The sequence below is a fragment of the Chinchilla lanigera genome, unplaced genomic scaffold (assembly GCF_000276665.1).
Source record: "Chinchilla lanigera isolate Chin_1 unplaced genomic scaffold, ChiLan1.0 scaffold00023, whole genome shotgun sequence".
Lineage (NCBI taxonomy): Eukaryota > Metazoa > Chordata > Mammalia > Rodentia > Chinchillidae > Chinchilla > Chinchilla lanigera.
In genome coordinates, this window is record NW_004955424.1 from 22,149,325 (window position 1) to 22,160,746 (window position 11,422).

The following is an 11,422-nucleotide window of genomic DNA, read 5'->3' on the forward strand; positions in this document are numbered from 1 at the left end:
CCACCACGCCTGGCCCTCATCTCTTAAAAGAAAAACAAAACAGCTTTTACCTAAGGAATACAATACAAACTTGTAAAATGTACTGATATTTTACCATGTTTGACACAAAATATTACATAGTGATGAAGTATTTTGTTTTCAAGGCAGACTAGGTTTCTGGCTGACATAAATAATGAAAATAATAGCACGGTTTCAAATGGAGTTTAAAGAGTCAGTTACTCAAGCTTCCAAATAAGGAAGTTCTGAGAGGGGTATTTAATTTCCCAGTTGGCACTCTATCTGGTGACAAATTGGACCTTGAGGAAGATTTGCTGCACCATGGTACACATTGCAAAGGGTCTGTATGCCTTTAAACCAGTTCATTTTTCCTTTGAAAGATTGATGAATTTCTTCTTCTAGCTTTAATGAAGAAAAAGTAGAAGAGAGAGAGAATGGGGATGAGAATTATTTTATTGATACCAACAGTGAAGACTCTTGCGAGGACAAAGGTGAAGACGATGAGGAGAGTGCAGAAGTACCTGTGGAAGAGTAGAATTGCGTCCGCAGGGCCTCCTCTCCGAGCCCGGGCCCCTGTGACGTGAGGACGTCTGTGGGCACCTCTCCTGTGCGTGCAGTGCTGGTGAACAAAGACGTTACAGTCAGAGAAAGCCGAAGCCAGGGGATTGGTGATGTGATCAGTTAGAGTAAAGCTTTCCCTGTGTTTTGGGTTTTTAGAATTGCAACACATGGTCTGTTTGCTGCAGTGATCTTGTATTTTTAAAGTGTTTGGAAGAAAGGTTTGAGAATCACAGCTGTCACAAACTGATTAGTCAGAAATGAATATTATACTTGATGGGGAAAGGGGTTTAGGATTGAGAAGAGAGCGTGGCGTGGCAGCGTGGGCCTGTAATCCCGGCACTTGAAAGGCTGCGGCCAGAGGATGCTGTGAGTTGAAGGGCGACCTGAGCGACATAACCACAGAGCAAGACCCCGCCCCAAACAAAATAAGACGAAACAAAACAATTAAGGGCCAGGGAGATAGCTCAGCGGCACAGCACCTGCCTGGCAAGCACGAGGTCCTGAGTTCGATACTTGGTACCAAAAAAAAAAAGAACTGAGAGAGAAGTATTTGCCCTGGGTGATTTATTTAAAAATACAGTATTTCTAGAAAACATGAATCAATAAAGATTTTAAATTATACTGTTTGCCCATTCTTTTTCTTTGTAATACATTTCACAAAATGAGTCCACAAATTTGACTGCTGGATTTTGAAGTTTCTTATCAGAGCCATTTTTTTACAAAGTACAGTGGTACCTCAGTTCACAAATCTAATTCGCTCCATGACTCGGGACTGTGGCTGGGGTTGTGCTCATCACTCAATGTGGAATTTGTGAACAGAAGTAAAATTTTGCCAAATGCTTCTATTCACCAACCAAACCGAGGCATTGCTGTAATTAAATGTGGGAAAGTAGAAACAAACTTAATTTCCGCACTGATAATTTATGTTGCACTGTCATCACTTTTTACTTTTATGCCTAGTTTTAGTCATTTTATTTTATTTTTTATTTTATTTTAGGTGTGGGGTATTGAGCCAGGGCCTCATGAATGCTACGCATATGCTCTATCATTGAGCTACACCAGTTTATCTTTGGTACCGGGAATCAAACTCAGCACCTTGTGCTTGCCGGGCAAGTGCTTGCACCACTGAGCTATATTCCCCGCCCCCTATACCAGTTTATTTTTGATATGTACAGTAGTAGAAAAATTTTTATACTGATTTTTGAACCTTTTGTATTATTATAGATGTAAATTATTATGGCACCATGTTATCTTAATTATAGGTAAATATCCACACTTTGTATGTACTGACATTGTGCCTAATAACTCGCCTAAGGCAAAGGCTTCAGAGTTACTCAGGGTTTTTAAAGAGGCCTAAAGGATTTATAAGGCACAGAAAAGTATACACTCAAAGAGAGAGGCACTGGAAAAAGAGTCTGGAGCTGGAAATCTACGGAGCTGGGGATTTAGCTCAGCGGCACAGCGCCTGCCTGGCAAGCATGAGGTCGTGAGTTTAACTCCTGGTACCAAAAAGAAAAGAAAATCTATGGGATTTGCAAACCTCTTGTTTGGGCCTGGTTCACAGAAGGAAAGCGACGGCACCACAGATGGAAAGATGGCCCGTTTTACAGGAGAAAGGCACAGGTGCAGTCTTTTTTTGTTGTTGGTAAAGATCAGTGATCTCAGATGCTTTGCCGAAAACATCCTTTGTGACTGTTTGTCTGTTTGTTTGTTTCACACAGGGTCTTTCTATGTAGGTCAGGCTAGCTTGAACTCACTAGCCCAGACTACCTCTAACTCCCAGTGATCCTCCTGCCTCAGCCTCTTGAGTTCTGGGACTACAGTGGTACAGAAATCATGCCCTACTCAGAATCTGTTTTTCTTGGGCCAGGGATATAGCTCAGCGGCAAGTGCCTGCCTGGCAAGCGCAAGGCCCTGAATTTGATCCCTGGTACAAAAAAAAAAAAAAAAAAAAACTTAAATCCGTTTTCTGATTTTTAACCTTATCAACAAAGCTAATTTACAGAATTACAGTATCTTTAGGGATTTGGAGTGTGATGGGCCTGGAAGAAAAGCACAAACAAGCCTAAGAAGTATAAGTATGGATAATTTGGGGTAATTTTAGATCCTAAAGTCTCAGTCTTCTTAAAAGTACAGTTGACATCCAGGTTTGGTGGTGTTCACGTGTAATCCCAGCACTCAGGAGGCTGAGGCAGGAGAATCACCAGGAGTTCAAGGCCAGCCTGAACTACAAAGCGAAACCCTGTCTCAAACAAAAAAAAGTTCAATTGACAAACTGTGATATTCCTTGTCTCCTTTGTACCTCATTTCTTCTGTACTACCTCGCCCTCCCAACTTTGACCCCTTAAGGGATGCAGACGGGCTGAGGGTCCATCTTCTTATGGCTGCTCAGGCCAAAGGAGAGCACTGACCCTGCCTAGTCAGGGACTGAAAGTCTCATGCTTACTGATCTAAAGGAGACAAAGGGGGCTGGGGATATAGCTCAGTGGCATAAGTGCCTGTTTGACAAGTGAGTTCAATCCCCGGTACCACAAAAAAAAAAAAAAAAAAAAGGAGACGAAGATGGGCTGTTGTTTGATGAACCTTCATCCTTCAATAGCTAAAGTCATCCTGATGCCTCTTTACCTCCAGAAGCTGGCTCGCCAAAGGAAAAGTCACCTGACAGGGTCCCAGGAGGTACCCAGGGGCTGGGGATTTAGCTCAGCAGCACAGCGCCTGCCTGGCAAGCACAAAGTCGTGAGTTCAATTCCCGGTACCGGGGAAAAAAAAAAACAAGAAAGGTACCCAAAGATGGGGAGCCTTGACTCCCTGCACCCATGACACAGGCTGCAGGTTTTCTGGCTTCCATCACAAAAAGAATTTTCAGGACACATCAGTAAGAGACATGAAGGAATTTATTAGGCAGAATTAAAGTGCATACTCAAAGAAGGAGTGTGGTACTTCAAGAGAAAGTTGCCCACATTAAACTTTTTGTTGCTAACTTCGTTTATGCTAAACTTTTTGTGCACTATTGCAAACTCACTGTGCAGTGATGTTAATTTTATGAGTCACTTTTTAAAGTAAAATTTTATTATTAAAAAAATCAAAGATGTCACAGGTAAGACATTTACTTTTCTAAAAACAATCATCATCCTTTAAAAAGGATGAACTAGCACTCAGGAGGCCGAGGCAGGAGGATCATTGCGAGTTCCAGGCCAGCCTGGGCTACAAAGTGAGCTCAAGGCCAGCCTGAACTGCATACTGAGACCCTTCCTCAAAAAAAAAAAAGGATGAACTAAGTGTTTTCTTGGGGTTGGGGGTTCTGGCAGTGTAGAGTGGGCCAAGCATATTTGGGCCATCCCACATGCCTGTAGGAGAGAGGGGTGCACCCCGAGAACAATAAAGGCCTGCACATAAGGAAGTTCCTTCCATTTGTTGTTGTGGTAGCAAAAATTATCTAGGTCTCTGAGGATATTAATGTCAAAAGTACCTTCCTCAGGCCATTGGCCCTCGCTATCAAGTTTATATTGATGCCAGGTCTTTTGGCAATAGAAAACTAACCGTTTTGGTTTGACACTGTCTCTAAGGCTCAAGGCATTTACATTGGCCAGCCGGGCATGGTGGTGCACACCTGTAATCCCAGCACTGGGAAGCTGAGGCAGGAGGATCGTTGCAAGTTCAAGACCAGCTTGGGCTACAAAGTGAGCTCCAGGCCAGCCTGAACTGCATAGCGAGACACTGCCTCAAAAAGAAAAAAAGAAAATAAAAAAAAAAAAAAGAAAGAAAAAAGAAAAAAACACATTTATATTGGCCAAGGGACAACCAAGTGGAGTGTCTTGGAGTGTCTTTTGGAAGATGAGAATTAGTATTTCCCATTTTGTGGCTGAATTAAAGGTGAGCCAGAGGCTTAATCAGCCGATCTTGAACCCCTGGGAGGGCCATCACCCTTATTGGGGTGCGAGAGAAGGACAATGCCCAAATCTGACCTCCAGTCATCACTGATAAGGCAGAAGGGTGTCCTGAAGGACCTAAAGGAGAGGGAGTCCTGACATGGGCCCATGTTTTTGGAAAATGAGAAAGCGAGTCACAGCACCAAAATGTTAGGTTTGGTTTTTTTCTTGGCACAAACAAAAACAGAACAAAACAAAAATGCCTTTATTGCAGGCACGGAGAAGACCACAGCAGGAAGGAGGGACCTGGAGCTCCTGAGGGCCTGACCAGGGGAACAAAGGCGACATAGGGCAGGCAGGGGGCGCGGTTCAGGAGGCGGTCTGCCTGATGCGCAGGCTGTGATTGGGCAGGAGGCAGGAAAAAGGAAACAGGAAGTCGAAAGAGGGAGGTAGGAAGTTGTAATTTGAGCAGGGAGGGGAAAGACAGGGCTTGACACATGGCCTCCGGTGGCCTGAGCCATATTGACTTCCCACCGTGATGACTCAGCAGAATCTTCACTGAGGCAGAAAACCCATCACTAAGGGCCGGGCGTGGTGGCGCACGCCTGTAATCCCCGCACTTGGGAGGCTGAGGCAGGAGCACCGTAGTGAGTTTGAGGCCAACCGGGGCTACAAAGTGAGCTCTAGGCCAGCCTGAACTGCACAGCGAGACCCTGTCTCAAAAAGACCAAAAAAAGAAAAAAGAAAAAAAAGAGAAGAAATAATATTCATCATAAATTATTTCAGAAAAGCATAGTATGTTCCATTATAAAACACAAGCTATCTTGTCACATCGTAATAATGCTTAGAGGGAGTGAATAAAGTACAGTATCCATTTGCCAACTGTACAAGCTAGTGTTCCTGAAAACCATGCCGGGAAAGATGCATGGCTGAAAAAACAAACACTTTATGGGGGCATAGAGACGGGGCAAAACAGGGCAGACGGGAACCTAACAAGCGCAGAGCTATTTTGTTTTGCAGTGCTGGCGGTTGAAACCAGGGCTTTGTGCATGCTGGGCAGGTGCATGCTTCTGCTGAGCTATGTCCCTGACCCTTTTTTTTTTTTTTTTAAATAAAAGGAGGAAAACATTAACAGACAGATATTCTTTTACAAAATAGCAAAAGAACAGTACAGACAATACAGAGTTACAAACAAAGTGGTAGGAAATTAACAATGCTTATTGTATTACATATTGATATCTTCAGAGTGGTTTCTCATGAAAACAGATCCTGACCCTTTTTAAATTTTTTATTTCAAGACAGTCTTGCTAAGTTGTCTAGGCTGACCTCAAACTTGTGATCCTCCTGCTTCTGCCTCTTGAGTAGACTACAAAATATACAGTCTATATACATTTTTTTAAAGCATTTACTAATATAAAACAGCCCATTAAATATCAATTTATATATATATATATATCACAATTTTCTTTGTGTAGAATGTAAATCTGGCAAAATGGTGAGTAATTGGTCAAAATTTGGAGTATCTTGCTCATCAAGAAATTTCCAGGACTTTTCTTTCTCCCATAGTTTGAGATTTTATAAATGTGCTTTGCTCTCAGGGTAGTAGAGAGGAATTGTATTCTGCCTCAGCTTTTCTTTTTCTCACAGGGAGACTGAACTGCTACATTTTACCACTGTTTTTTTGTTTAGTTCTTCCTCTCTCCAGCCCCTCCAGTTTCAGCCCAAGGGGGTGAGCTGGAGAAGCTTGGGAGGGTGCTCAGGCCCACCATCGCTTCTGGAGCCACGGGGAAGAATGGGACTTTTAAGGAAAGGGGAGTAGGTAGAGAGTTTATTGTTTTGGGGTTTTTTTTTTGGTACCAGGAATCGAACTCAGGACCTTGCACTTGCCAAGCAGACGCTTGTGCTGCTGAGCTATATCCCCAGCCCAGGTAGAGAATTTAAAAGCAGCAAATACGTGAGGGAAGACGTTTATCTTATTCATAAATAAGAACCTCTATTTTGCTTGAATAACTGCAGGTTTTTTTACACATAGCTGCAGTTTTTAAGATACAGTATTTCACATATTTCTGGAATATCACATCCAACCTGTGAGGCAGGTGGCGTATCCTTTCCATGTTGCTGAACAGGAAATGCAGTCACTCAGGCAATGTCATGCTGCTCGTGATGATAAAATCTGGACCAAAATCCTCTGCTGGTTTAATTACCCAGCCCTCATCTCCTGAGATCAGTTCAAGTTCTGTGTTGACCCAGAAACAAAATAGTTAATGTGTAAACTATCACAATGTAAAACTTAATTTATTTATAATCCTTAATAGAAGTACTCTGGATTGAAACCATTTCCAGGGATGGGATGTGTGCGGCTCAGTGATACAGTGCGTGTCTAGCGTGGTGGAGGCTCTGATTCCCAGCCCCACACAAAAAGAAAAAAAGAAAGAATTCCAAAAGTTTATACCCTTGAGTCAAATCGTAAACACTCTCTAGTTTATTATAAATAATATGGAGTAATAAGCCACTGAGAGTGCACTATATATACTGTTTCACATCCTCAATTTATTCGGTTTCTGTGATGCCCAAAGATATGTGTCATATTCCATAAGATAATATATAAATAAGGTCAGTACCACAGTATAGCAGTTTAACCACTCTATAATTACATAGCATTGCTTTCTCTTTCACTCTTGATTTTGAATTTTTTTTTTGTCTTTTTGAGACAAGGTCTTGCGATGCAGTTCAGGCTGACCTTGAGCTCACTTTGTAGCCCAGGTTGGTCTCAAACTTGCACCAATCCTCCTGCCTCAGCCTCCCAAGTGTGGGATTACAGGTGTGCACCACCACGCCTGGCTTAGATTTTGAAATATTTTAAATCTGTACAAAATTGAAGAAGCACATGCATGTACTCTTCACCTAGTTCACCAATTATTCACCATTTTACCAAATTTACATTTTATTTTATATATATATATATATATATATATATACAAAAAAATATTTTGTTCCCTGTATCATTTAAAAATAAGTAGTAGACATTATGGCATTTTAGCCCAAATATTTCAGTACTTATCTCCTAAGAACTAGGACTTTCTGTATAACTGCAGTTCCATTAAAATTCTTAACAAATCATATATATTTCCACAATGATTCCCTCTGATTTGATTCATGTTAAAAAATCTTGGGCATCAACTGGTGAATGGATAAAGAAGATGTGGGTTTTTTATACAATGGAGTACTACTCTGCCATAAAGAAGGATAAGCTTGACATATTTCTAGGGAAATGGATGCACTTTTGTTTTGGCACTAGGAATTGAACTCAGGACCTTGCATTTGCCAACAGTTGCTTGTGCTGCTGAGCTATATCCCCAGTGATGGATGCACCTTGAGACCATACTCTTAAGTGAAATAAATCAGACAGGTGTGTAAATACCACATTATTTCACTGGTGTGAGAAACCAAAAGTGTGAATAAGGACCAAAATGTATATTAGATATTGTGAAATAGAAAGAAAATGTTCAAATGGGGAAGGGAACAAGGAAGCGGGGAGGGGAAAGGAAAGAAGAGAAAAGTAAAAATGAGAAAAGAAGGAAAATGGAAACAAAGTATTTTGTAAGTGGGGAGGGGAGGAGGGATTGAAGGGAGGGTAGGGGAGTGGGAAAAAAGTGATATACAGGTACAGATTCTCTGTGATGAGTGTGATCACTATGTATATCCAAAATGTACCAATGAGCTGGGCGTGGTGGCACACGCCTGTAATCCTAGCACTCGGGAGGCTCAGGCAGGAGGATCGTTGTGAGTTCGAGGCCAGCCTGGGCTACATAAGTGAGCTCAAGGCCAGCCTGAACTGTATAGCAAGATCCTGTCTCAAAAAAAAAAAAAAAAAAAAAAAAAAAAAAAATCAATGAAATCTGATTGGAAAATAAATAAATAAATCTTTATGTACAAAAAAATCTTGGGCAAAAATAATAGCTAGTTTATGTAATGGCATTACTTGAGAAACAGAATGTCAGTTTATACCAGTGTTATTGATGTAAGAGTTGATTACTTGGTTAAGGAGGTGGCTTATCAAGTATTTTTATTATAAAGACACCTATATCCCTTATGATGAACTACCACTAGGTGGGGCTGATGTTTAACACTCTGTGAGTACCCTTCCCCCACAAAGTTTTCATCCAGTAGTTGCAGTATTCCTTGATCATCCTTACCTGAATGAGTTTTTACACTGGGAGTTGCAAAATGGCCCTTTTCTGATTGTGCTTTGCATTCCATAGCTGGTGGTCTCTGTAAAGAAGAGCTGGAAGCTCTTTTTTTCTGTTTTTGTTTTTTGTTGGTACCAGGAGTCGAACTCAGGACCTTGAGCTTGCCAGGCAGGCGCTTATGCCACTGAGCTATATCCCTGGCTAGAAGCTCTTTTATGTGAATCATCACTATGACCCAGACGTCTCCATTTATTCAAGGAGTTATAATGTATTGCATCATTACATTTTTAAAATTATGCTCAAATTGCCCTAAATTTAGCCAGCAGGTCCCCTGCAAGCTGACTTCTGTGCTTTACTTCCACCTCCCCATCAGTCTGCTCACTGTCTCACTTTCTGCCCCAAGAAGTTCAAGGATCCTCCTGTACTCCCTGCCCCACCCCTGGAACCAGCCATTTCTTTGAAAAGCCCAGAAGCCTTTTTTAGAGAATGGTGTTCAGAAACTAGGATCTCGTACTAGGTATGCACATTGCTATCAGATACCTGTCAGCCCTAGATCATTGTAGTGGACAGAAATACACGTATACATAAACCATAGCTTCATACTGGTAAGTCCAAGTCAAGTCTAGCAACACAGAGTTCTCCGCCTTTCTCCGACTGCATGTTTGTATCTTTTTTGTCCCACAGTGGGAACCCTGGTTTCCTATAACATCAGTGTATTTACTCATATGCATTTGCCCTGTATTATACATAAAGTCACTTCAGAATTTCTACCTCCGTACGGCTTCTTTGAGACAGAATTTTGCAATGTTGCCCAGGCTGGCCTCAAATTCCTGGGCTCAAGGGATTTTCCTGCCTCAGTCTCCTTGGTAGGTGGGATTTGCAGAAACGTGCCACTGCACCAGGCTCACCAATACTCCTACCAGCAACAAACCGAGTAAGTAAGGTTCAAGTCAAGCAGTTTTTTTTCTTTTTAATTCTTAGACTAGACGCCAGCAAACGTGTACGGTAACTTTTGTATTCAAAACTTTAAAATCTAGAAAATTCCCCAGATTAATGTGTAGCTAAGAAAGGTGTTGCAGGACAAGAATGCAGCCCAGAGCTTGCCTACCATGTGTGAGACCCTAAGTTAGATCTTATAGAAAAGCTATTAGGAGAAATTAATGAAAATTTTTTTTCCATTGAGGACTGACTCCAGGAGCTGCTCACTGAAGTACTCCCAGCTTTTTTTTTTTTTTTTTTGAGATGGGGTCTCATTAAGTTACTAAGTTGCCCAAACTTAAATTCTGGGCTGTTTGGGTGGGCTCCAATTTAAAATCCTACTGCTTCACTTCCTCTAGTCTGATCAGGAAATACGTGTCTCAGCATTACCCTAAGCTTAGAGTGGACATCAGGCCTCAGCTGTTGAAGAACGCTCTGCAGAAAGCAGTAGAGAGAGGCCAGTTAGAGCAGATAACTGGCAAAGGTGCATCGGGGACATTCCAGCGGAAGAAGTCCGGGGAGAAACCCCTGCTTGACGGAAGCCCGATGGAATATGCACTCCTGTCTGCCACTGCAGCCGTGAATGAGCCAAAGCCGTGCTCCACCCCTGCTCTGAAGAAGTATGTCCTGTAGAATCTCCTGGGGACCGATTCTAATTATCAAATGCATTTGCTGAAGAAAACGCTGCAGAAATGTGAAAAGAATGGGTGGATGGAGCAGATCTCTGGTAAAGGATTCACTGGCACCTTCCAGCTCTGTTTTCCATATTACCCAAGCCCAGGAGCTCTACTTCCAAAGAAAGAGCCAGATGATTCTAAACAGGAAGATGAGGATGAAGACGAAGATGAGTCATCAGAAGACTCTGAGGATGAAGAGTCACCACCTAAGAGAAGGTTGCAAAAGAAAACTCCAGCCAAGTCGCAAAGGAAAGTGGCACCCATGAAGCAGAGAGGGTCCAAGCCTGCACCTAACGTCCCAGCTGCTCAGCGGGGGAAAGCTAGGCCCTGCCCAAGAAAACCCCTCCTCGGGCCAAAACTCCTGCCAGAAAGGCCAGACCCTCACCCTCGGTCATCAAGAAACCTAGCGGCCGCTCCTCAAAGAAGCCTCCAGCCCGTGTGAGAAACCAAGTGAAATGACCTGGCAAGGGGAAATCCACCAGGAAGAAGTCTTTCAAAACAAAAAAGTAAATTTTATAGCAAGAAGAGGTATCATGATAAAATTCAAAATCTTATTCTACAAGGTCAGGGTGCATTTGTTTTTAGTTTTGAAGCTTATAAAATTTCTTTTTTTCCTCCCATATGAACATTGTGGGGAGGGAATACGATATACCAGTTTAGGCATTTGTTAGCTTTAGGTGCTGTTTTTGGTGCCTACCCCTTCCCCAGTCATTTTAATTTCTGCTATAATCTGGACTCTCCTAAACTATATAATCTATACTTGTCTTTTTTTGCCTGGCCTGTCCCAACCTCTTTTTTTCCTTCTTTTTCTTATGGTAAGCTTTGGTGCCTCCCTCTCCCACTGTTTCTCCCTCTCTCAGTCTCTCCCTGTCTGTCTGTCTCTCTATCCTCGTTTTACCTAAACACTTGTAAAGATTTTTATATTTTTAGAACGCATCAAGAACAGGATGCTGGTGGGGCTGGGAATTTAGCTCAGTGGCACAGTACCTGCCTGGCAAGCACAAGGTCGTGAGTTCGATTCCTGGTACTGAAACAAAACAAAACAAAACAAAAAGAACAGGATGCTGGTGAGGTAGGTGCTGGAAGTGAAAAAGCGGCAGCGTAGCACTGACTGCATGGTAAAGCCTCCTCCCTGGAGACTTTAGCGATA

General features: G+C 42.3%; 2 pseudogenes; both read left to right on the forward strand.

Annotated features, from left to right (window-relative positions):
- The first annotated feature begins 399 nt into the window (after window positions 1–399).
- Window positions 400–1,082, forward strand: LOC106148591 (annotated as a pseudogene).
- A 2,038-nt stretch (window positions 1,083–3,120) lies between these two features.
- Window positions 3,121–11,222, forward strand: LOC102029763 (annotated as a pseudogene).
- The last annotated feature ends 200 nt before the right edge of the window (window positions 11,223–11,422 follow it).